Source organism: Glycine max, chromosome 16, assembly GCF_000004515.6.
Source record: "Glycine max cultivar Williams 82 chromosome 16, Glycine_max_v4.0, whole genome shotgun sequence".
NCBI classification, from domain to species: Eukaryota; Viridiplantae; Streptophyta; class Magnoliopsida; order Fabales; family Fabaceae; genus Glycine; species Glycine max.
In genome coordinates this window covers 13,611,545-13,635,208 of record NC_038252.2, presented here as the reverse complement: position 1 = coordinate 13,635,208, position 23,664 = coordinate 13,611,545, and positions in this window count along the sequence as shown.

The window sequence follows — 23,664 nt, the reverse complement described above, 5'->3', positions numbered from 1 at the left end:
TGACCCTAGCTATGGTGTTAAAACGATAAATTTTATAATAAACTCCCCTCACCTATCGTGAGCTACCCCGCGGATTCCTCGTCATGTCACTTGAAGATTCCTTTTCGTCCTTGCTCGTTGATTCCACGCAAGCCTCTACCATGCCAAAACGAAGGAGACTTAGTATGGATTTCAGAAAACAAAGCTAGTAACAGTGCTCTGGATCAAACACCCACATCACTACATGAAAGAGCTGAGAGCATTTCGGGTTTTACAAAGGAACATAATTTGGAAATTACGACCATGCCAATGTGACCGGGGTTCAGTGTAGGTTACGAAAATAACATGCATTTCATGAAAGGATAACGTTTGCAAAGTCTCTTTCTCTAAGGTTTTTCAAATGAAGCATAAGACATGCAATGGCGGTTCCAAAGTCAGAAAAGATGCAAAGAAAAGATGAAACTAACATGAAACAAGCGTAGAACCATGGTTACCTCGAAAGAAAACGAAAGGTCAGATTAGGGTTTCATTCTCTACCAAAACCGCAAGCCAGGTTGGAAGATTCCGCTTTGGTTGAAAGGTTCCTCTCGGTGTGGGGTTTCAATGGAGAACAACGATGGTTTGTGGTGGCTAATGGTGGCTGTGGGTGATGGAGAAAGTTCTTGGGACGTTAGAAATGACTTTGGAAGAAAGAAAGGAGAAGAAATGGTGTTTTTCCTAAGCTACATGAAAGCAAAGGCTGAAATGCTTAAATAAGAAATGCTCTCGGGAACGGAAGCTTAGAGCCCACTCCAGAAGCTTCATTAAGAGGCTCCCTCAAGAAGCTTCCCCGTGGCTTCTTTGAGAAGCTTTATCAAGAGGCTTCTTTGAGAATCTTGATCCTTATCTACCCTCACCCTTCTATTAACTAAATTAACCTCCTTGAAAATAATTACGGATAAAAATAACACTACAAATAATCAAACATCAAACATAATTACTAATAATATATATATATATATATATATATATATATATATATATATATATATATGTTACACCAAGTGGTTCCTAAGAGGACAAGCCTCACAGTGATTAAGAATGAAAGGGATGAGCTTATCCGCACAAGAGTGCAGAACAGCTGGCGAGTCTGCAATGATTATAGGAGGCTAAATCAGGTAACCAGAAAAGATCATTTTCCCCTGCCATTCATTGATCAAATGCTTGAGCGCTTGGCAGGTAAGTCTCATTACTTTTTTCTTGATGCTTTTTCTGGTTATTTACAAATTTATATTGCTCCTGAGGATCAAGAAAATACCACATTCACCTGTCCCTTTGGTACTTTTGCCTATAGGAGGATGCCCTTTGGCCTATGCAACGCCCCTGGTACCTTCCAGCGGTGTATGCTTAGCATTTTCAGTGATTTTTTAGAGAGTTGCATAGAGGTGTTTATGGATTATTTTACTATTTATGGATCCTCTTTTGATGCATGTTTGGATAGTCTGGATAGAGTTCTTAATAGATGCATTGAAACTAACCTTGTGCTGAATTTTGAAAAATGTTCATGGTAGAACAAGGTATAGTTTTAGGGCATATCATTTCTAGTAAGGGCATAGAGGTAGACCCTACAAAAATAGATGTTATTTCACAATTTCCCTACCGCTCTTGCGTGCGAGAGGTTCGTTCTTTTCTTGGTCATGCAGGGTTTTATAGGCGCTTTATCAAGGACTTTAGCAAAGTGGCCCTTCCACTATCCAATCTGCTGCAAAAGGAGCTGGAGTTTGATTTTGATGACCGGTGCAAAAAGGCTTTTGATTGCCCCAAGCGTGCGGTGACTACCACCCCTATCATTCAGGCACCTGATTGGACAGCCCCATTTGAGCTAATGTGCGATGCATCCAATTACGCATTGGGGGCTGTCCTTGCTCAAAAGATTGACAAGCTACCTCGGGTGATCTACTACGCTTCCAAAACTTTGGATGCTACCCAAGCAACTTACACTATCATATTTGCTTGGTACTCGTGTAATTGTTTATACTAACCATGCAGCTCTCAAGTACCTGTTGAAGAAGGCTGAATCAAAGCCTAGATTGATCAGGTGAAGAATCTGTAGCACTTGTGAGCCTTATTAGAAAGCAGGCGGCTCACTTTCATATAGACAGCAAATGCCTCAACAACCCATGTTGTTCTATGAGGTGTTTGATGTATGGGGTATAGACTTTATGGGGCCTTTCCCTATCTCTTTTGGTCTTGTTTATATTCTCCTTATTGTTGATTATGTTTCAAAATGGGGTATAGAGTTTATGGGGCCTTTCCCTATCTCAAAAAGTATGGGGTCGTGCACAAAATTTCCACACCTTACCACCCCCAAACTAATGGACAGACTGAGATTTCAAACAGGGAGATAAAAATGATCTTGGAGAAGATTGTGCAGCCGAATAGAAAGGATTGGAGCACTAGGCTGGATGATGCTCTTTGGGCACATAGGACTGCCTACAAAGCACCCATAGGAATGTCTCTTTATCAGGTTGTCTTTGGCAAGGCATGTCATCTTCCTATAGAGATAGAGCACAAAGCCTACTGGGCTATAAAGAGCTGCAACTTCTATATTGATCAGGCTGGAGAGGAAAGGAAGTTGCAACTAAGTGAGCTAGATGAGATCCGTTTGGAAGCCTATGAGAATTCCAAATTCTACAAGGAGAAGACTAAGAAGTTCCATGACAGCTTGATAGCTAAGAAGGACTTTGTGGTTGGATAGAAAATTTTATTGTATAACTCTAGGCCCAGTGGTAAGTTGAGGTCAAAGTGGATTGGTCCTTTTGTGGTGACTAATGTTTTTCCTTATGCTACAGTTGAGATCAAAAGTGAATCCACAGATAAGAGCTTCAACATCAATAGACACCGACTGAAACCATTCCTCACAAATCCCTCCTTGGTGGATGTAGTGGTGGAGGAGACCTCCTTACTTCACCCTATTTCTCCTCCGCCATGACTTAGGGAGTTTTCTTTTTTTGTCTCCTTCTTTACTTTTATTGCACTTGTCCAATTTTATTGATTGTTTTGATTTCTCTTGATCTTATGATTGTGCTACATTGAGGACAATATGTTGTTTAAGTATGGGGGGAGATTGTTCTTTATTTGGGGTTTTCTAGGTTAATTTTGTTATTTTGGTTTTATGTTTTGTGTACAACATTGCATGTTTCTCTTTGAATTTGTGGTTATGTACAGGTAATGGGTAATTGTTTTTGAAATAGGAGTTTCTTGGCATTTTGTGAATTGAAATCCTTGTTTTTCTCTACATGTCAAGTTAGTTTTGTAAGTTCGAATTGAAAGTGATAGATTTACCCTTGGTGAGATTTTGAGCCATCATCATCTATTTTATTCAGTGTGTTTTGCCCATTGATTGCTTGCACAATAGCCTTGGCTTGACTCTTGTTGATACTTCTTGCTCCACATGCATGTTGGGAGATGATTTAGGCATTTTGTTCTCATAAGCCTCTAGCCAAATGAGCCTACCTTGAATTAATTCCTTTGATAGCCCCTTTGAGCCTATGTCCCCTTTCTTTGTTTTGAAGTTCATTACAAGCCTTAAGTGAAAAACCATGATCTCACCCTACCCTTAAGGAATTTTGGAGCTTTGGAATTGTTTTGGAAATAAGTGTGGGGGGTATGTTTCATTGGATGATATGTTTTTGTTGGCCATGCTTGATGTATATACATATATCATCTAATTGTTGCTTTGAAATGCTACTGTTCACATTAAAAAAAAAAAACAGAAAAAGAATGAAGTTGAATAAATGAGGTCTTGGTTTGAAGACTTGGATTGGTTTGAGGACATGGTTGATTTTGTTTTGGGTTTAACTTTTATGCTTAATTTTTAATTTTGGTTTTGGGGTTTACTATTTTTTCTTCATTCCCCCTTATTCCCCATTGCTCCTCTATTCCTTTGGGTTTTAGCTACTTATCCCATACTTTCCTCTACCTTGTCCCTGGCCCCATTACAACCTTAAAAGACCATTTGATCCTCATGTGCACGTGTTTGTGGTGTGGTTGTCAATTTTAGAGTCTTGTCAAGTGATCGAGGCCGTACCCAAATCAAATAAACATTAAAAGTCCAGTATCTAGGAAGTGATCCTAGGTCGTCTCCCAACGAGCAATGGTCAACCAAACGTTCATAACAGGTAGTAATAAAGCAATAACGAATTGGGGGGGGGGGGGTTATTTGTTTTTGTAAATTAAACAACAAACAAATTTGAATTACAAAATAACAGAATTAAAACATGTTGTTTCCCCTTGATTCACAAACAAGTCTCTTATCATAGGTTATGAAAATTTATCCTCAATCAGTTCAACCACTTAATCCAACCCTAAATTAAATTACTAAGCGAAATTTAACATAAGGCTCTCATTATGTGATTAAGCAACATATACAAAAATAATCATGAATGAAACTGATCATTAACATTAACGTAAATTAATCGCAGAGACAATTTATCAAGCACTAAGCATGCATGGATTAATAGCAACAAACACAGAATAATTGGTGAAGAGGAAAAACTAATCAGAATTCAATAATAATAACAAAACCTCAAAGAGAGTTGTGCTTGATCCTCAAGAGAAAACAACACTAGAGACTTAGTCTTTCATTAATCAGTAGAAAACAAAATTGCAATTGGAATTTTATTCTACGTGAACAGTGTGCATAAACAGTAAAAACTGGAATTCTAAAATCCTAGAATTATTCTCCTATTCGAAAAACTCTCTAAAACTAAAACCTTGGTGTTGTTATATAGGTTCTCAGCCCCAAAGCTTACAAATATGTTTTAAGTCCAAGCCCATAAATAAAATAAAATCTAGACAAGATAAGATAAGATTGGATGAAATAAAATCTAGATGAAATAAATCTAGATAAGATAAGATTTGATAAACTAAAATTGTCTGCTCTCTTCAAGTTCAAGCCCAATTCCGGATTCTAGCCCAATTGCTTATAATTCTCCTGAAATTTAATTAAAAACAAAAAATTAGTCAAGTAGGCCCAAATGATAAAACTGCATAATTAATTTGACAATTAATGCTAATCAGTAATTAAAATGGTGACAAAAGGGTTAAGAAATAGGAGAAAATAATGACACATCAAATCCCCCCACACTTAGCCTTTTGCACTCCTGGGCAAAATTAAAAAAAAAATAAAGCAAGGAACAAATCCAGAGACATTAAAGAGAAACAAACAAACACAAAAACAATTACATATTTCTTAATGAATCTCAAGGAATGGGCAACATCCAACACGTAAAGAGTTAAATAATCAAGACAATCATGAAAATCATCCAAGCATCTCAAACATGGCAAGATAGACAATCAGCTCAATAATGAAAAGTGATAAAGCCTCACAAGATATGCACTCTATCTCTCAAGTGTCTAGGCTACTGTTTACTCTCAGAGCACCCATGAAAACAAGCACCACATAGACTTGGCAAGACTCTAAAATTGACAACCACATCACAAACACATGCACATGAGGATCAAAGGTCTTTTAAGATTGTAATGGGGTCAAGGACAAGGTAGAGCAAAGTATGGGATTGTAGCTAAAACCCAAAGGAATAGAGGAGCAATGGGGAATAAGTGGGAAGTAAGAAAAAGTAGTAAACCCCAAAACCAAAATTAAAAATTAAGCATAAAAAGTAACCCAAAACAAAATCAACCAAGTCCTCAAACCAATCCAAGTCTTCCAACCAAGACCTCATTTATTCAACTTCATTCTTTTTTTTTTCTATTTTTTTTTGTTTTTTTTTTCGTTTCTTTTCATTTTTTAACGTGAACAGTAGCAATTGAAAGCATTTGAAAATTAAAGCAACAATTAGGCAATATATGTATATACATCAAGGGTAGGGTGAGATCATGGTTTTTCACTTAAGGCTTGTAATGAGCTTCAAAACAAAGAAAGGGAAACATAGGCTCAAAGGGGCTATCAAAGAAATTAATTCAAGGTAGGCTCATTTGGCTAGAGCCTTATAAGAACAAAAAGCCTATCAAAACAAAAATCGCTAACTAAATTGCAAAATCAGTCGCTAATCACTATTCACAACAAAACACAAAGCTGAATCAGTCGCTAAAACAGTCGCTCAAAACAGTCGCTAAACAGGGGACGCAACTGAAATGCAAAACAGAATGCTACACAAAAAAAGATAGTAGTAAACACTATTATGAACCTTTGGCCCACTGCTCCCCGGCAACGGCGCCAAATTTGATCAAGGTCGTACCCGAATCAAATAAACATTAAAAATGCAATATCTAGGAAGTGATTCTAGGTCGTCTCACAACGAGCAATGGTCAACCAAACGTTCATAACAGATAGTAGAAAAAGAGTAACGAATTGCGGGGGGGGGGGGTTGTTTGTTTTTGTAAATTAAATAGCAAGCAAATTTGAATTAGAAAATAACAGAATTAAAACAAGTTGTTTCCCCTTGATTCACAAGCAAGTCTCTTATCATAGGTTACGAGAATTTATCCTTAATCGGTTCAACCACTTAATCCAACCCTAAATTAAATTACTAAGTGAAATTTAACATAAGGTTGTCATTATGTGATTGAGCAACACATACACCAATTAATCATGAATGAAACTGATCATTAAGCATGAACGTAAATTAAGCGTAGAGACAATTAATCAAGCACTAAGCATGCATGGATTAATAGCAACAAATACAGAATAATTGGTGAAGAGGAAAAACTAATCAGAATTCAATAATAATAACAAAACCTCAAAGAGAACTGTGCTTGATCCTCAAGAGAAAACAACACTGGAGACTTAGCCTTCCATTAATCAGTACAAAACGAAATTGCAATTGAAATTTTATTCTACGTGAATAGTGTGCATAAACAGTAAAAACTGAAATTCTAAAATCCTAGAATTATTCTCCTATTCGAAAAAACTCTCTAAAACTAAAACCTTGGTCTTTTTATATAGCTTCTCAACCCCAAAACTTACAAATATGTTTTAAGTCCAAGCCCATAAATAAAATAAAGACAAGATAAGATAATATTGGATGAAATAAAATCTAGATAAGATAAGATTGGATGAAATAAAATCTAGATAAGATAAGATTTGATAAACTAAAATTGTCTGCTCTCTTCAAGTCCAAGCCCAATTCCAAATTCAAGCCCAATTGCTTATAATTCTCCTGAAATTAAATTAAAAATACAAAATTAGTCAAGTAGGCCCAAATTATAAAACTGCATAATTAATTTGACAAATAAGGCTAGTCAGTAATTAAAATGGTGACAAAAAGGGTTAAGAAATTAGACAAAATAATGATACATCAAATCCCCCCCACACTTAGCCTTTTGCACTCCTAGGCAAAATCAAAAAGCAAAGCAAGGAACAAATCCAGAGACATTAAATAGTGTTTTGCAATTCCAGTTTTTACTGTTCATGTGCACTGTTCACGTAGCAATAAAATTCATTTTCTGCTTCAATCTGCAAATTCGTTTTCTGCCACAATCTGCAATTTCATTTTCTGCTGATTAATGGAAGGCTAAGTCTGCAGTGTTGTTTTCTCTTGAGGATCAAGCACAACTCTCTTTGAGGTTTTGTTATTACTATTGAATTCTGATAATTTTTTCCTCTTCACCAATTGCTCTGTATCTGTTGCTATGAATCCATGCATGCTTAGTGCTTGATTAATTGTCTCTGCACTTAATTTACATTCATGCTTAATGATCAATTTCGTTCATGCTTAATGGACATGTGAGAGGGATTAATTGGTGTATGTGTTGCTTAATCACATAATGACAGCCTTAGGTTAATTTTCGCTTAGTAAATTAATTTCGGGTTGGATTAAGTGGTTGAACTGATTAGGGATAAATTCTCGTAACCTAGGATAAGAGACATGCTTTTGAATGAAGGGGAAACAAAATGTTTTAATTTTGTTATTTTCTAATTCAATTTTGTTTGCTGTTTAATTTTCAAAAACAAACAAACATGTAGAAGCAAAGACTTTGTCCTTGATGTTTTGATGATGATCATGATGATTTGATGAAAATGTGCTTCTCAAGTTTAATTCAAGACAACGATCCAAGAATACAAGATACAACATCAAGAAGATCTCTAGTATTTTAGGAACGAAATTCCTAATTGAAATAGCAAAAGGTTTGGCCAAGAAATTTAAGTTAAAAAGTCTTTTTCAAGAGATTTACTCTCTGGTAATCGATTACAAGAGGATGTAATCGATTACTAGTGGCCAAAATGGTTTACAACAACTATTAGAAATTTGAATTTAAATTTTACACTGTGTAATCGATTACACAATATTGGTAATCGATTACCAGCAGTTAATAAACGTTTTAATTCAAATTTTAAAGCCTGTAATCGATTACACAAGTCTTGTAATCGATTACCAGAGGAGATTTTCAGAAAATAACTTCCAAGAGTCACATCTATTCAAATGGTTTATGAATGGCCATCAAAGGTCTATTTATATGTGACTTGGAAACACGAATTGAGAGAGAGTTTGTATTGCCCAAAAAGTTTTATCCTCTCAAAAGATTAAGAGAGTTTTTCTGAACTGAAATGTCTCATCCTCTCAAAAAGATTCCTTGGTCAAACACTTGCATATTCAATAAGGAATTGAAATTCTGATACTGGGGACAGATGTCGTACAGGATGTCACGACATCACGCTTCAGAACATGCAGATTGTGTTTGACTGTATGAACAGATTAAACAAGTAAATAACACAAGAGAATTGTTAACCCAGTTCGGTGCAACCTCACCTACATCTGGGGGCTACCAAGCCAGGGAGGAAATCCACTAAAATAGTGTTAGTTCAAGGTCTAACAGCCACTGTTTACAACCTTCTCACCTAACCACTACCCGTGCGATCTCTACCTAAGAGCCACTCTTAGATATGAGAAACCCCGCTCACTCCCTCTCAATCACACTCCCGTGTTTACAAATAAATCAAAGACACACCAGAGATCAACTCTGAACAAAAGGGATCAACCCTACACACTAGAGATCAACTCTACACACAAGAGATCAACTCTACACACTCAGGTCCAACACTTGATGTTAGAGTAACATCAAGGTGGCTCACAAAAGACTCAAGTCCCAAAACTCACAAAATAACTCTTCAATCCCGGACTTGGTACTCAAACCCGTGCAGCCTTCATGTTTAAATAGCAGTGTGCGTTTCTGGGCTGCAACTACTTGTGCTGGATGAGATCTATCTTCTTCCTGAAAATCTGCACTTAAAGATCTAAAAGATAACGTTTGATCTTTTAGTTTGAATCTTTAATCTTTAATCCCTGAACGAACTCTTCTAGTTTGTAATTCGAACTTTAATGATCTTTTAATTCGTTCCTAAAGATAGATCATCTAATCTTTTGCTAACTGCACAATAATCTGTTAAAGATATAACAGATTTATGTGTCCAGTATTTTCGGGCAAGATGTCAGGACATCGTATCCGACATCGTGGATCCTGCAGCTTCAATGCTTCATTTGACATTTTATCTTGACTTATGCATTGTGCAGCAACTCCAGTATTTTCGGGCAGGATGTCAGGACATTGTATCCGACATCGTGGATCCTGCAACTTCAATTCTTCATTTGACATTTTATCTTGCCTTGTGCATTGTGCAGCCCGATCTTATTCCTTGACATAACGTTGGACATCATGTGCAGCAACTCCAGCTTTCCTTCATTGTCTAAGTGCTTATGTTTTAACAAAATCTTAGCCAATCTTTTAAAACTCCGTAGAGCTAAGCACTAACAATCTCCCCCTTTGGCAAATTTTGTCTAAAACATACTTAGACACTTCCTGAGCAGGTACGAGCAGTTATGCAAGTGGGATCAGCAACTTTCATTATCAGAGTAATCAAGCACAGCGGAAATTCTTCAAGTTGCAAATCTACAAGTCTTCTCCAGGATGTCAAGACATCTCACGTGACATCAGCTTTCTGCTCCTGCTCCCCCTGTCTTCATGCTTTCTGCAGCATCTTCTATCAGCTACTAGTCTTTTCCAGGATGTCAAGACATCTCATGTGACATCAGCTTTTTGCTCCCCCTGTCTTCATGCTCTTACTGCAGCATCTTCTATCAGTTACTAGTAGCTTACATCAGTCATCATTGGCAGCAGTCTCCCCCTCAAGGTCATATACATACAACGTATCCTACTGCCATACGTCGTATCAATCATGCATAATACTACTGTTGCATACATAGTATCCTACTACTCAAAATCATGCATAATAGCAAGCATAATACTATTACTCCCCCTTTTTAGACAGAATTTGTCAAAAGTAGAATGCATGAACTTAAGGTGCAAATATTACAGACCGATAGTAATCAATTGTTCAAAGGGACATGCCCCTATAGCCAGTAAAAGCAAAAATAAAGGTCTGATGGTCATGGGGTGGCTTCAGAATCATCATCTGATTCAGTATCCTCTGCTGCATCTTCCTCTTCCTCAGCAGCTTCTTCTTCTTCCTCGGCTGCTTCTACTTCTTCCTCAGCTGCTTCATCTTCTTCTTCAGCTGCTTCTCCATCATCAATGCCACTTTCTGAGAGCCTTTTGATCAGCCGTTCCAGCTCCATTTTCTTCTCTGTGTTGGCTTTGATGGTTGCTTCCAGCACCTGAAGCAGCAGCTTTCCCTGATGTCGAGACAATGTCTGGGACATGTGTCCCCTCAAACAGTTTGTAATGCAGGGATAGAGGAGATTCTCTCTTCATCACAGAGTCAGTGTAGTTTAAAATATTGGGATGCTGACTCAACATAATGCCACACAATACAGTAGGGAAGGCAATGGGTAATTTGACAGCAAAAGATTCTGAATGCTTAACAGTTTGATCAAAAATATAGTTTCCAAAATTAAATTTGGACTTGGTTCCAACAGCATACAGAAATTTACCCAAACCTGTGGCAACAGTGGAAGTATGATTGGTGGGTACCCAGTTTGCAGCTCCAATCCTGTGCAGAATTGCATACTTCACACTTAGCTTCCCTGCTGAAAGCTTCCCTTTCTTTGGCCAATGCTGGACTCGTTTGGCAGTGATTTCCTTGGCAATCTGATGCTCAGAAACATCAATATCCACCACTCCTTCAGTAGGTCTGCCCAGGTACTTGTTAATCACAGCAAGGGAGAATCTAACACACTTTCCTCTGACAAACACCTTTTGATACTCATCACTCTTTCTGTTAGTTATGTCAGAGGGAATGTTGACAATAAATTCCCTGACTAGGCTTTCATAACAGTCTCCCAACTTGGTGACTGTTTTCAGTAGTCCAGCAGCCTTGATGAGTTCCATGGTCTCCTTGCAATCCAAGGCATTTCTTCCCAGTTCTCTTTCTAAAGCAATCCTGCGTTGATATACAAATTTCCACCTTTCAACATTGCCAATGGAGTGGAATGAGATGTTGTCCAATGGTGCATCAGGGACATTTTCAGGCACCTTTTTCCCAGATTTCTTGGCCCTCTTTGATGTCGAGACATCTAGTTCGACATCATCATCAGAATCAGATGAGGAAATTTCTTTCCTCTTCTTGGAAGGGATTGCAACTTTGCTCCGTCTGGATGTGGTAGGAGTGATTGGAGTGCTTTTCTTCTGGGCCATAGTCTTGATTCGTCCAGACCTCTTAATGGGGGTTTTTCCTTTTCTGCTTTGTAGTCTTTCCGCAATGCCAGGTGCCAACCTGTTGGCAATGGGTTCTTCATCAGATTCTACTTCTTCCAGGTCAATGAGGTCACCTGGAGCAGGTTCTGGTGCCCGTGGTGTAGGAGTCTCCTCTGCGGCTTGATCATCTTCCTCTGTTGATCTCTCTTTGCTGGGGGAAGAAAGTACTTCAACATTTGGGCCGGAAGATGTTGGAACATCTTTATTGACATCAGGCACAGAAACATTTGGGGTGGAAGATGTTGGGACATCTTCATCAGCTTCAGGGACAGCAACATCTGGGGTGGAAGATGTTGGAACATCTTTCTCAGCATCAGGAACAGAGGCGTCTTTCAAAATGCTACTCACAATACTGCGGATTTTCTTGTCCATCTCCGTGTCTACTTCCCTAGGACTTGTTGCAAGGCTAGGGTTTTCAACAATCTTCACTCCCTGTTGTCTTCTGGGAACCAGTTTCTCAGGGACAGAAGCTTGACCAGGAATTATTTGTATGGGTTGGATGTTGAATTCTGGTTGTTCCTGGTGCGGAGATGATGGTACAGAGGGTGAACCAGGAGCTGAAGTTTCTTTTGGTGAGGTAGCCATGGAAAAGCAGAGCGTTTGGAATGATTTCGTAAATCTCAGAGAACTATTGGGAAATGCTGGTGAAAACACGAATGCCACGCAAATATAAATTTGAATGAAGAATGTAGAGGGGCGTGTGAAGCAACGGTCAAATCTGTTTTGGCCCAGTAATGAATGTGCTATTAACGTTTGAGCACATTCAAATAGAAGTAATTGCTATAAGTCTTCTAGCAGACAAATGCCCAGCTTGCCCCTCAGTTTTTCAAACTGATTTGCATCCAAAGCCTTTGTGAAAATATCTGCTATTTGTTCCTCAGTGTCAACATGCTTCAGTGTGATCACTTTATCATCAACAAGATCTCTGATATAGTGATGTCTAATGTCAATGTGCTTGGTTCTGCTGTGTTGAACAGGATTTTTAGAAGTATTAATAGCACTCATGTTGTCACAGTACAATGTCATGACATCTTGTTCGACATTGTACTCCTTCAGCATCTGCTTCATCCAAATTAGTTGTGAACAGCTGCTTCCTGCTGCAATATACTCTGCTTCTGCAGTAGATAGGGACACACAGTTCTGCTTCTTGCTGAACCATGAAATAAGATTGTTGCCCAGATAGAAGCATCCACCAGAAGTGCTTTTTCTGTCATCTGCACTTCCAGCCCAATCAGCATCACAATACCCAACCAGCATTGAATCTGAACAATGACAGTACATAATCCCATAGTCACTGGTGCCATTTACATATTTCAGAATTCTCTTTACTTGAGTCAAGTGACTTATCTTAGGATTGGCTTGATATCTTGCACAAACACCTACTGCATAGGTGATGTCAGGTCTGCTAGCTGTTAAATATAGTAAGCTCCCAATCATGCTTCTGTACATACTTTGATCAACACTGGTGCCAGCTTCATCTTTTGACAGCTTCAAGTGAGTAGGTGCAGGTGTTCTTTTATGGCTGGCATTCTCCATCCCAAACTTCTTGACAATGTTCTTTGCATACTTGCTTTGTGAGAGGAATATGGAGTCTTCCATCTGCTTCACTTGAAGTCCCAGAAAATAAGTCAGCTCTCCAACAAGACTCATCTCAAATTCAGATTGCATCTGTTGAACAAAATGTCGAAGCATCTTATTCGACATCCCTCCAAACACAATGTCATCAACATATATCTGTGCTATCATCAAGTTATCAGCATCATGTTTGACAAAGAGAGTCTTGTCAATTCCTCCCTTCCTATACCCTTGCTGAGTAAGGAACTCTGTTAGCCTTTCATACCAAGCTCTTGGAGCTTGCTTCAATCCATAGAGAGCCTTCTTGAGCCTGTATACATGATCTGGATGAGTTGGGTCTACAAATCCCCTTGGCTGCTCCACATAGACTTCTTCATTCAGGTATCCATTCAGAAAAGCGCTCTTCACATCCATCTGGTACAGCTTGAATTTGAGGATGCAAGCTACACCAAGTAACAATCTGATGGATTCAAGTCTAGCAACAGGGGCAAAAGTTTCATCAAAGTCTACACCTTCAATCTGAGTGTAGCCTTGAGCAACAAGTCTGGCCTTGTTTCTGGTTATAACACCATCTTCATTGGTCTTGTTCTTGAAGATCCACTTGGTGCCAATCACATTAGTCCCCTCGGGTCTAGGAACTAGCTTCCAAACTTCATTCCTTTTGAATTGCCCCAATTCTTCTTGCATAGCATTGATCCAGAACTCATCAGTCAGTGCCTCTTTCACATTCTTGGGCTCAATTTTGGAGACAAAGCATGAATTGGAGACAATCTCAATCTCCCTTGATCTTGTAGTGACCCCTCTGTTTGGATCTCCTATAATCAGCTCCTTGGGGTGCATCTTCTGGATTCTAATGGAGGAACCCTTGTCAGGTTGATTGACGTTTGATTCATCTGTAGCAGAATCAGAGTTTTCTGCATTTTCTCCACTTTTAGCTGCATCTGCTACATTGTCTCCCGATGTTCTGACATCTTCTTCGACATCATTCTTTCTAGCTGGAGTTAGATCATCAACAACCACATTGATGGATTCCATCACAGTTCTGGTTCTGGAATTGAATACTCTATATGCTCTGCTGTTTGTAGAGTATCCCAGGAATATTCCTGCATCACTCTTGGGATCCATCTTTCTCCTTTGCTCTCTATCTGCCAAGATGTAACATGGACTTCCAAAGATGTGGAAGTGCTTGACAGATGGCTTCCTCCCTTTCCAGATTTCATACAGTGTGGTTGGAGTCCCTCTTCTAAGTGTGACTCTGTTGTGGATGTAGCATGCTGTGTTCATGGCTTCAGCCCAGAGATTATAGGGAAGTTCTTTGGCATGAAGCATGACCCTAGCAGCTTCTTGCAAAGTCCTGTTTTTCCGTTCAACTATGCCATTTTGTTGTGGTGTAATGGCTACAGAGAACTCATGAGTGATGCCTTCAGATGTGCAGAATTCAGTGAACCTGCTGTTTTCAAATTCTCTGCCATGGTCACTCCTGATTCTCTTGAAGACACAGTCTCTTTGAAGTCTTAGACTCAACTCTTTGAATACTTCAAAGGTTTCTGATTTCTCTCTGATAAAGTTGACCCAGGTAAATCTGGAGAAATCATCCACAACAACATAGGCATACCTCTTTCCTCCAAGGCTTTCAACTTGCATAGGCCCCATCAAGTCCATGTGAAGTAGTTCCAGCACCCTGGAAGTGGTCTGATGTTGAAGCTTCTGGTGGGACATCTTGACTTGCTTTCCAATCTGACATTCACCACAGATTCTGCCTTCTTCTATTTTCAGATTGGGAATGCCTCTAACAGCACCTTTGTCAATGATTTTCTTCATGCCTCTTAAGTGCAGATGTCCAAATCTTTGATGCCATATTCTGACTTCATCTTCTTTGGAGGATAGACATGTGGAGGAGTAACTGGTTTCTTGAGGTGTCCATAGGTAACAGTTGTCCTTTGATCTGCTGCCCTTCACTAGAACTTCACTCTTCTCATTTGTCACCAAGCATTCTGACTTTGTGAAGTTTACATTGAATCCTTCATCACACAACTGACTGATGCTGATCAGGTTTGCAGTCAGTCCCTTCACCAGCAGTACTTTGTTCAGACTAGGAAGTCCATCATGAACTGGCTTTCCCATTCCAATGATCTTTCCTTTAGAGCCATCTCCAAATGTCACATAACTAGTGGAGCAGGGCTCAATGTTCAGCAGGAATTCTTTGACTCCTGTCATGTGTCTGGAACAGCCGCTATCTAGGTACCAATCTTCCTTAGCTGATGCTCTAAGTGAAGTATGAACAACAAGACTGACAATCTTGTGTTTTGGAACCCACATCATCTTCTTTCTGCTGCTGCTACTTTGAGTTCCATGATGTGGATGGCCATGTAGATGATAGCAAAAGGGCTTTATGTGACCATACTTGCCACAGTAGTGACACCTCCACTTCTTTCTTTTGCTCTTTTTCTGCTGCGTTCCATGATGTCGAGACCGATGTTGTGACATCGTGGCTCCAGTGCTGTTTTTGGCAGGAACAAATTCTGTCATGGTTATTCTGCCAGCAGATTTATGATTAAGCCCAAGTCCTCTCTGGTCTCCAACATTCTTCCCAAGCTGTAGCACCTCATCAAGCATATCTGAGCCTTTATTCAACATCTTTATTGATTTGGTCATGTTTTCCAGTTTAGAGTTCAGAAAACCGACTTCTCCTTTAAGCTCAGAGATCTCCTCTTTATGTGCCTCCTTTTCAGCCTCCAGATTTGCAATGACCTTCTTCAGTTGTGCTTCTTGCTGAAGGATCTTCTCACTTTTGATGCATAGTTTTCTATAGGATATAGCAAGCTCATCAAAAGTGATTTCACTATCCGTATCACTTGAATCTTCAGCAGATTCAAATCTCCCAGTGAGTGCATTTACATCTCTGTCAGAATCACTTTCTTGTTCACTCTCTGTATCATCAGACCGACATACAGAAAGTCCTTTCCTCTGCTTCTTGAGATGAGTGGGACATTCAACTATGATGTGTCCATAGCCTTCACACCCATGGCATTGAATTCCTTTGCTGTGACTGGGCTTTTCATCTGACCTTTTCTGGTATTTGCTACCTTTCCTGATGTCGAAAGGGATGTTCTGGACATGTGGTTTCTGCCTCCTGTCCATTCTGTTCAGCACTTTGTTGAACTGCTTTCCAAGGAGCACAACTGCCTTAGTCAGACCTTCATCAGTATCCAGGTCATACTCATCTTCTTCTCCTTCATCATTGGACACGAACGCCAAGTTTTTGCTCTTCTTTTCAGCCCTATCCGAGAGTCCTAGCTCAAAGGTTTGAAGGGAACCAATGAGTTCATCCACTCTCATGTTGCAAATGTCTTGGGCCTCCTCTATTGCAGTGACTTTCATGTCAAATCTCTTAGGCAAGGATCTGAGGATCTTTCTCACCAGCTTTTCATCTGTCATTCTTTCTCCCAAGGCAGTGCAAGCATTGGCAATTTCAAGAATGTTCATGTGGAAGTCATGAATACACTCTTCCTCCTTCATCTTCAGATTTTCGAATTTTGTAGCCAATAGTTGCAATCTGGACATCTTCACTTTGGAGGTTCCTTCATGAGTGGTTTTCAGGATCTCCCATGCATCTTTGGCCACTGTGCATGTGTTGATCAGTCTGAAGATATTCTTGTCAACTCCATTGAATAGAGCATTCAAAGCTTTGGAGTTTCCAAGTGCCAATTCGTCTTCTTCTTTAGTCCAGTCTTCTTCTGGCTTCAATTCATTAGTGGGCTTTCCTTCTGTGTCCAGCATCTTGGGATGTTCCCAGCCTTTGATGACAGCTTTCCAGGTTCTGCTATCCAGTGATTTGAGGAAGGCCACCATCCTTGCTTTCCAGTATTCATAGTTGGTTCCATCTAGGATTGGTGGTCTGTTCACTGGTCCTCCTTCTTTCTCCATGTTCATCAGAATTTATCTCCCTAGATCTCACTCAGTGATTTCGAGTGCCTGCTCTGATACCAATTGAAATTCTGATACTGGGGACAGATGTCGTATAGGATGTCACGACATCACGCTTCAGAACATGCAGATTGTGTTTGACTGTATGAACAGATTAAACAAGTAAATAACACAAGAGAATTGTTAACCCAGTTCGGTGCAACCTCACCTACATCTGGGGGCTACCAAGCCAGGGAGGAAATCCACTAAAATAGTGTTAGTTCAAGGTCTAACAGCCACTGTTTACAACCTTCTCACCTAACCACTACCCGTGCGATCTCTACCTAAGAGCCACTCTTAGATATGAGAAACCCCGCTCACTCCCTCTCAATCACACTCCCGTGTTTACAAATAAATCAAAGACACACCAGAGATCAACTCTGAACAAAAGGGATCAACCCTACACACTAGAGATCAACTCTACACACAAGAGATCAACTCTACACACTCAGGTCCAACACTTGATGTTAGAGTAACATCAAGGTGGCTCACAAAAGACTCAAGTCCCAAAACTCACAAAATAACTCTTCAATCCCGGACTTGGTACTCAAACCCGTGTAGCCTTCATGTTTAAATAGCAGTGTGCGTTTCTGGGCTGCAACTACTTGTGCTGGATGAGATCTATCTTCTTCCTGAAAATCTGCACTTAAAGATCTAAAAGATAACGTTTGATCTTTTAGTTTGAATCTTTAATCTTTAATCTTTAATCCCTGAACGAACTCTTCTAGTTTGTAATTCGAACTTTAATGATCTTTTAATTCGTTCCTAAAGATAGATCATCTAATCTTTTGCTAACTGCACAATAATCTGTTAAAGATATAACAGATTTATGTGTCCAGTATTTTCGGGCAAGATGTCAGGACATCGTATCCGACATCGTGGATCCTGCAGCTTCAATGCTTCATTTGACATTTTATCTTGACTTATGCATTGTGCAGCAACTCCAGTATTTTCGGGCAGGATGTCAGGACATTGTATCCGACATCGTGGATCCTGCAACTTCAATTCTTCATTTGACATTTTATCTTGCCTTGTGCATTGTGCAGCCCGATCTTATTCCTTGACATAACGTTGGACATCATGTGCAGCAACTCCAGCTTTCCTTCATTGTCTAAGTGCTTATGTTTTAACAAAATCTTAGCCAATCTTTTAAAACTCCGTAGAGCTAAGCACTAACAGGAATTTTGATTGATCTTCATTGTACAATCTATCTCTTTCAAGAGAGATTTATTCATCTCTTCTTCTTACTTCTGAAAAGGGATTGAGAGATCGAGGGTCTCTTATTGTAAAGGATTCCTGAACACAAGGGAAGGGTTGTCCATGTGTGGTTCAGACTTTGTAAAAGGAGTTTTACAAAGAGAGTGGAAAATCTCAAGTGGGTTGCTTGAGGACTGGACGTAGGCACGGGAAGTGGCCGAACCAGTATAAATCAAGTTTGCATTTCTCTCTTCCCTTAAACTTCTTTTATTTATTGCTATTTATCTTTTGCTTTAAAGAAGTTTATTCTAAATTGTCTTTTGAGTAATTCATGCTAAGGGTGCATTGTTAATCTAAAAAGAGAGAGCGAAATTTTAATTGGGGAATAATCTTTGTTTCTTAATTCACCCCCCCCCCCCCCCCTTCTTAAGATAACTGAGGCCACTTGTCTAACAAGTGGTATCAGAGCAGGTTTCTTGTATAAAGTTTAAAAACTTCAAGAATAGATATGGCCTCATCCAACTTTCCATTTCCTGAGGGAAATTCTATTAATAGGACTCTTATGTTCAATGGCGAGGGTTATCACTATTGGAAAACCCGAATGCAGATCCTTATTGAAGCCATAGATTTAAATATATGGGAAGCCATTGAAGTTGGTCCCTTTATTCCTACAAAGGTAGTGGAAAATGCAACTATAGAAAAACCAAGAGAAGAATGGAATGATGATGAAAGAAGAAAGTTGCAATACAATTTAAAGGCCAAAAATATAATCACTTCTGCATTAGGCATGGATGAATATTTTAGAGTCTCAAATTGTAAAAATGCAAAAGAAATGTGGGATACATTGCAAGTAACCTATGAAGGCACAACTGATGTCAAGAGATCTAGAATAAACACTCTCACACATGAATATGAACTGTTCAGAATGTTTCAATATGAGACCATAGAAGATATGCAGAAGAGATTTACTCGTATAGTTAATCATCTTGCATCATTGGGAAAAATATTTCCTAATGAATATCTTATTAACAAAGTGTTGAGATGTTTAAGCAGGCAATGGCAACCAAAAGTAACAACAATTGCAGAATCAAGAGATCTCACTAATATGTCTCTTGCCTCTCTCTTTGGAAAACTTCAAGAACATGAAATGGAACTTATGAGACTCCATCAACATGAAGAGAATGATATAAAGAGAAAAGGAATAGCACTCAGAGCCTCATCATCCTTTATTCAAGAAGAAAGTGACAAAGAGGACTTGACTGAAATAGAAGAAGAAGATGATGATTTCAAATTCTTTGTGAAAAGGTTCAATAAATTTCTGAGAAACAAAAGAAATAAAAGGGAATCAAACATCAATACAAAGAAGAAAGAAGAAGATTCCTCCTTAGCCCAAACATGCTATGAAAGCAATCAATCTGGGCACATGAGATTCGATTGTCTTGTCTTTAAAAGAAAAATTGAAAAATCCGACAAGAGGAATCTCAAAGAAAAGAAAGAAAAGAAAGCATAAATCACTTGGGAAGATAATGACAAAAGTTCTTCAAGTGATTCAGAAAAATAAAATCATAAATCTTGGTATCATGATTGTCGCAACCTACCCTTCTGCGGGCGAGCGAGGCGAGGCTCACGGGTGCGCCTTCCATGGGAGGAAAATGCGCGGAGTCGCCACCAACGTTTATTGAAAACAAAACGTTAGAAAAAACCAAAGGTAATCGATCATAAAGAGTATTCCAAATTCGGGAGTTATGTTTACGCTTGAGGAAGGTATTAGCACCTCTCACATTTGTCCCAAAGGACAATAGCCTTAGATTAGAGTTGTGTGAAATCATGTATCCTAAATTTTTTGTCTCTTTTTATTTTTGAGGTCGACAAAAGCGGGACTTTTGCTCCTACGTATCCTCCATCGAAGAGGAAATCAGACCTACGTAGTTCTTTCAAAAGGCAGTAAATTGATGTGTTGATTTTTATGCTTTTGAACGGTCCATGTTAACCGATAAAAGCAAAGATGACCGTTTAAGGCGTTGGACCTTAAAACAGTTTTCAGTTATTTTTGCGGACAAAGCTTGATTTGGGAGTTGATTTTAGCCTTAGTTTCACTTTGGTTATTAGTCAATTCATTCGAGGAAACTTCCAAAGAAAAAATGTCTAATTGATTTTTTTTATTATTTTATTTAAAGGTATTTTGATTATTTTATTATTATTTTGCTTTTTTGGTTTAACCGAGGTTACAACGTGAACGATCGGTTAGATTTTGTTTTAACAGTGATCAAACGAGATTACAACGAAAATGATCGGTTGAAATTCATTTTATCATTTATTAGGTGAGAAAACAGCTTCAACGATCAATTAAAGCTCGTTAAAAAACGGAAGAAAAGAAACCGAAATTGAACGAAATAAAGATGAAAGCCAAAATACAAGAAATGAATTAAAAGTCTTGGATCTAGAAACTTACTCGTTGAAGAACGAAGAACAGATGAAGAACGGTGAAGAACGGATGAAAACCTTCATGGATTCGCACGGAAACCTCTTGGAAGCGTTACAGAAGCACCTCGGCTTGGATTTTCTTCACAAAAACAATTTTTTTCACTCAAAACAGCTGAAATGCATAGCCAGGGGAATCAGGGACCCTTAGAACAACCCCCTTCTGCCTATTTATAGGAAAAAAGGGGGAGGAGGTTGCCACCCAGCTCGCCCAGGCAAGCTGGGTTGCTTCCTCCAAAAGCAATCCAGCTTTGCAAATACTCTGGAAGGCTCAATTTCAAAATTTCAAAATTGCTATTTGCACCCCCCATTTTGATAAGTTCATCATCACTTCTTTCGTAATTTACAGAAAAGTCACGGAAGTTTTACGGAAGCCTATAGGAATTAATTTTCTTCTTTTTTCTCTTCCTTCTCACCCATATTAAGTGAAATATACTTATTTAGGGTTATGAGAATTTTACGGAAGCATTACAGGAGTCCCGGAAGCTCCGAAAGCCATTTTTTTAACAAAACGGGGGAGGTGGTTGTCACCCAGCTCGCCCAAGCGAGCTCGGTTACTTCCACCTTAAGCAAGAAATTGCCCAAAATTCTCTAGAAGGGTCCAGATTTGAAATTTGCTATTTGCACCCCCCATTTTACTAAATACACCCCATTTGCCCCCTTTTTTGCTGATTATTTTTTCGTAACGTTACGGAACCTCACGAATTACATAACGATACTTGTTTTCTTTCTGTAATGTCACAAAACTTTACGGATTACACAACCATCCCCTCTTCGGCTTCTGGAATGTTACGGAACTTTACAGATTGCGCAATAATGTTTCCTTTCGACTCTCGACATGTCGCAGAACTTCACAGATTGCTTAACGATGGGTGTCAAGTTCCTCGAAGCGGTCAAGCGAAGGTTGTATGTCATCACACAATGGTCCCCGGACGAAATTAGGGTATTACAATTGCCCCTCTTTACTTACCATTTATCGGAGATAGGAGGAAAGTAAAGATAAAACACTGATTTCGTCCGTCTTAGCCTTTTCCATAATTAATCAATGATGATTCCCGAAAGCCATCTTTTGCCCATCATGGGGATTTAATTGATCTTAATCACAATAGTTCCAACCAAAACGATTTGAAATAATTGACTCCCGTCTCCCTTTTTTTTCACTGCACAACACAAAACAAACAAAAAATAACATAATATACACGTGTACACATTTTTGGTGAAGGAACCGATTGGGAAAATAACAAAAACTATATTTTCCCCTCATCGGGGGCTCCGTACTTGATAACGGAGGATGCATGAACAGCACTAGGCAATCAATTCATGGGACTCCGAACTCGATGATGGAGGATGCACAAACAGCGCTAGGCAATCAATTTGTGAGGCTCCAGACTCAATGGTGGAGGATGCATGAACAGCGCTAGGCAATCAATTCATGGGACTCCGAACTCGATGATGGAGGATGCACGAACAATGCTAGGCAATCAATTCGTGGGGCTCCAGACTCAATGGTGGAGGATGCATGAACAGTGCTAGGCAATCAATTAATGGGGCTCTCAATAAGATTTGATGGTGGAGGATGCACGAATAGCGATAGGCAATCAATTCGTGGGGCTCCGAATAAGATTTGATGGTGGAGGATGTATGAATAGCGTTAGGCAATCAATTCATGGGGCTCCAAATAAGATTTGATGGTGGAGGATGAACGAACAGCGCTAGACAATCAATTCGTGGGGCTCCGAATAAGATTCGACTTTAGGACCAAATGATCCACCGGGTTCTTTCACCTAAAAGGCGAACATGCTGTAGCAAGGAAAAAATAAATCATTCTTGAGAGCACCATATTTTAGAGAAACAATATGCTTATGCCAAAATAGTTTTCCTTGTAACCGAAAATGAAGGGTAGGATGTCAACGTTTAGCTTTTAAATGAACATTCAAGGGAAACGTCGGGTCAAACTGAAACTGGGAATAAAATCACTCATAGTGTATAAAAAACTCACACAGGTAAGTGTTTTACCCTAATTCCAAACCATATCTGCACCATGACTTTATTTTGCACATGATTTCCTATCGAACCAAAAGATTACACGCGCGATCACGGATCAATAGGATTTTCTCGAGGGTAGTGTTTTTGGAGAGGAAGCTGGGTGTTTCGGTCTTTTCCTCTTTGTTTATGTGGGGAGGGACATCCCCAGTTGGGAGTGACCTTGAATGGAAATCCCAAAGGAAGAACCACTTCAAAATGGGTTTTTCCTTTTGCTGGCGGTCATTTACCTCGCCGAAAATTTATCTGGTTCGAAGACCTTCTGTTTTCTTTCTTGGTTTCCTTTATTGATTGGGAACTATTCTATTTTCCTTTGATCTTTTCCTTTTTACTTTCTTCTGATCTTCGATCGGGAATCCTTCTTTTCCTTTTCTTTTCTTTCTTTTCATTTCTTTCTTTTCATTTCTTCCTTTTCATTTCTTTCTCTCCTCTTTTTTTTATCTTTGATTGGGAATTCGAGTTTTAGCATTCGTTATTCGCTCTCCCTTGAGGAGATTCTGCTGTCCTCTTCTTCGGGGGAAAGGATGAGGATTCTCTTCATGGGCCAAGGTTCAAGGTAGCTTAAGGTTGTGTCTCAACATGGTCTTTTCATCGTGCGTGCCCGATTTTGATATTTGGGGCAAAACAAATTCATGTGTCAGGGTGTCGGTTTCGGGTTAAACTCCCATATTATTTCCACAAGGCGCGCGTAACAATGATGATTTGGAAACAACGCGCAAAATTAGTCATGCATACAGCTAGGTGGGTACTCAAGCATCTAGCTTATGGCAT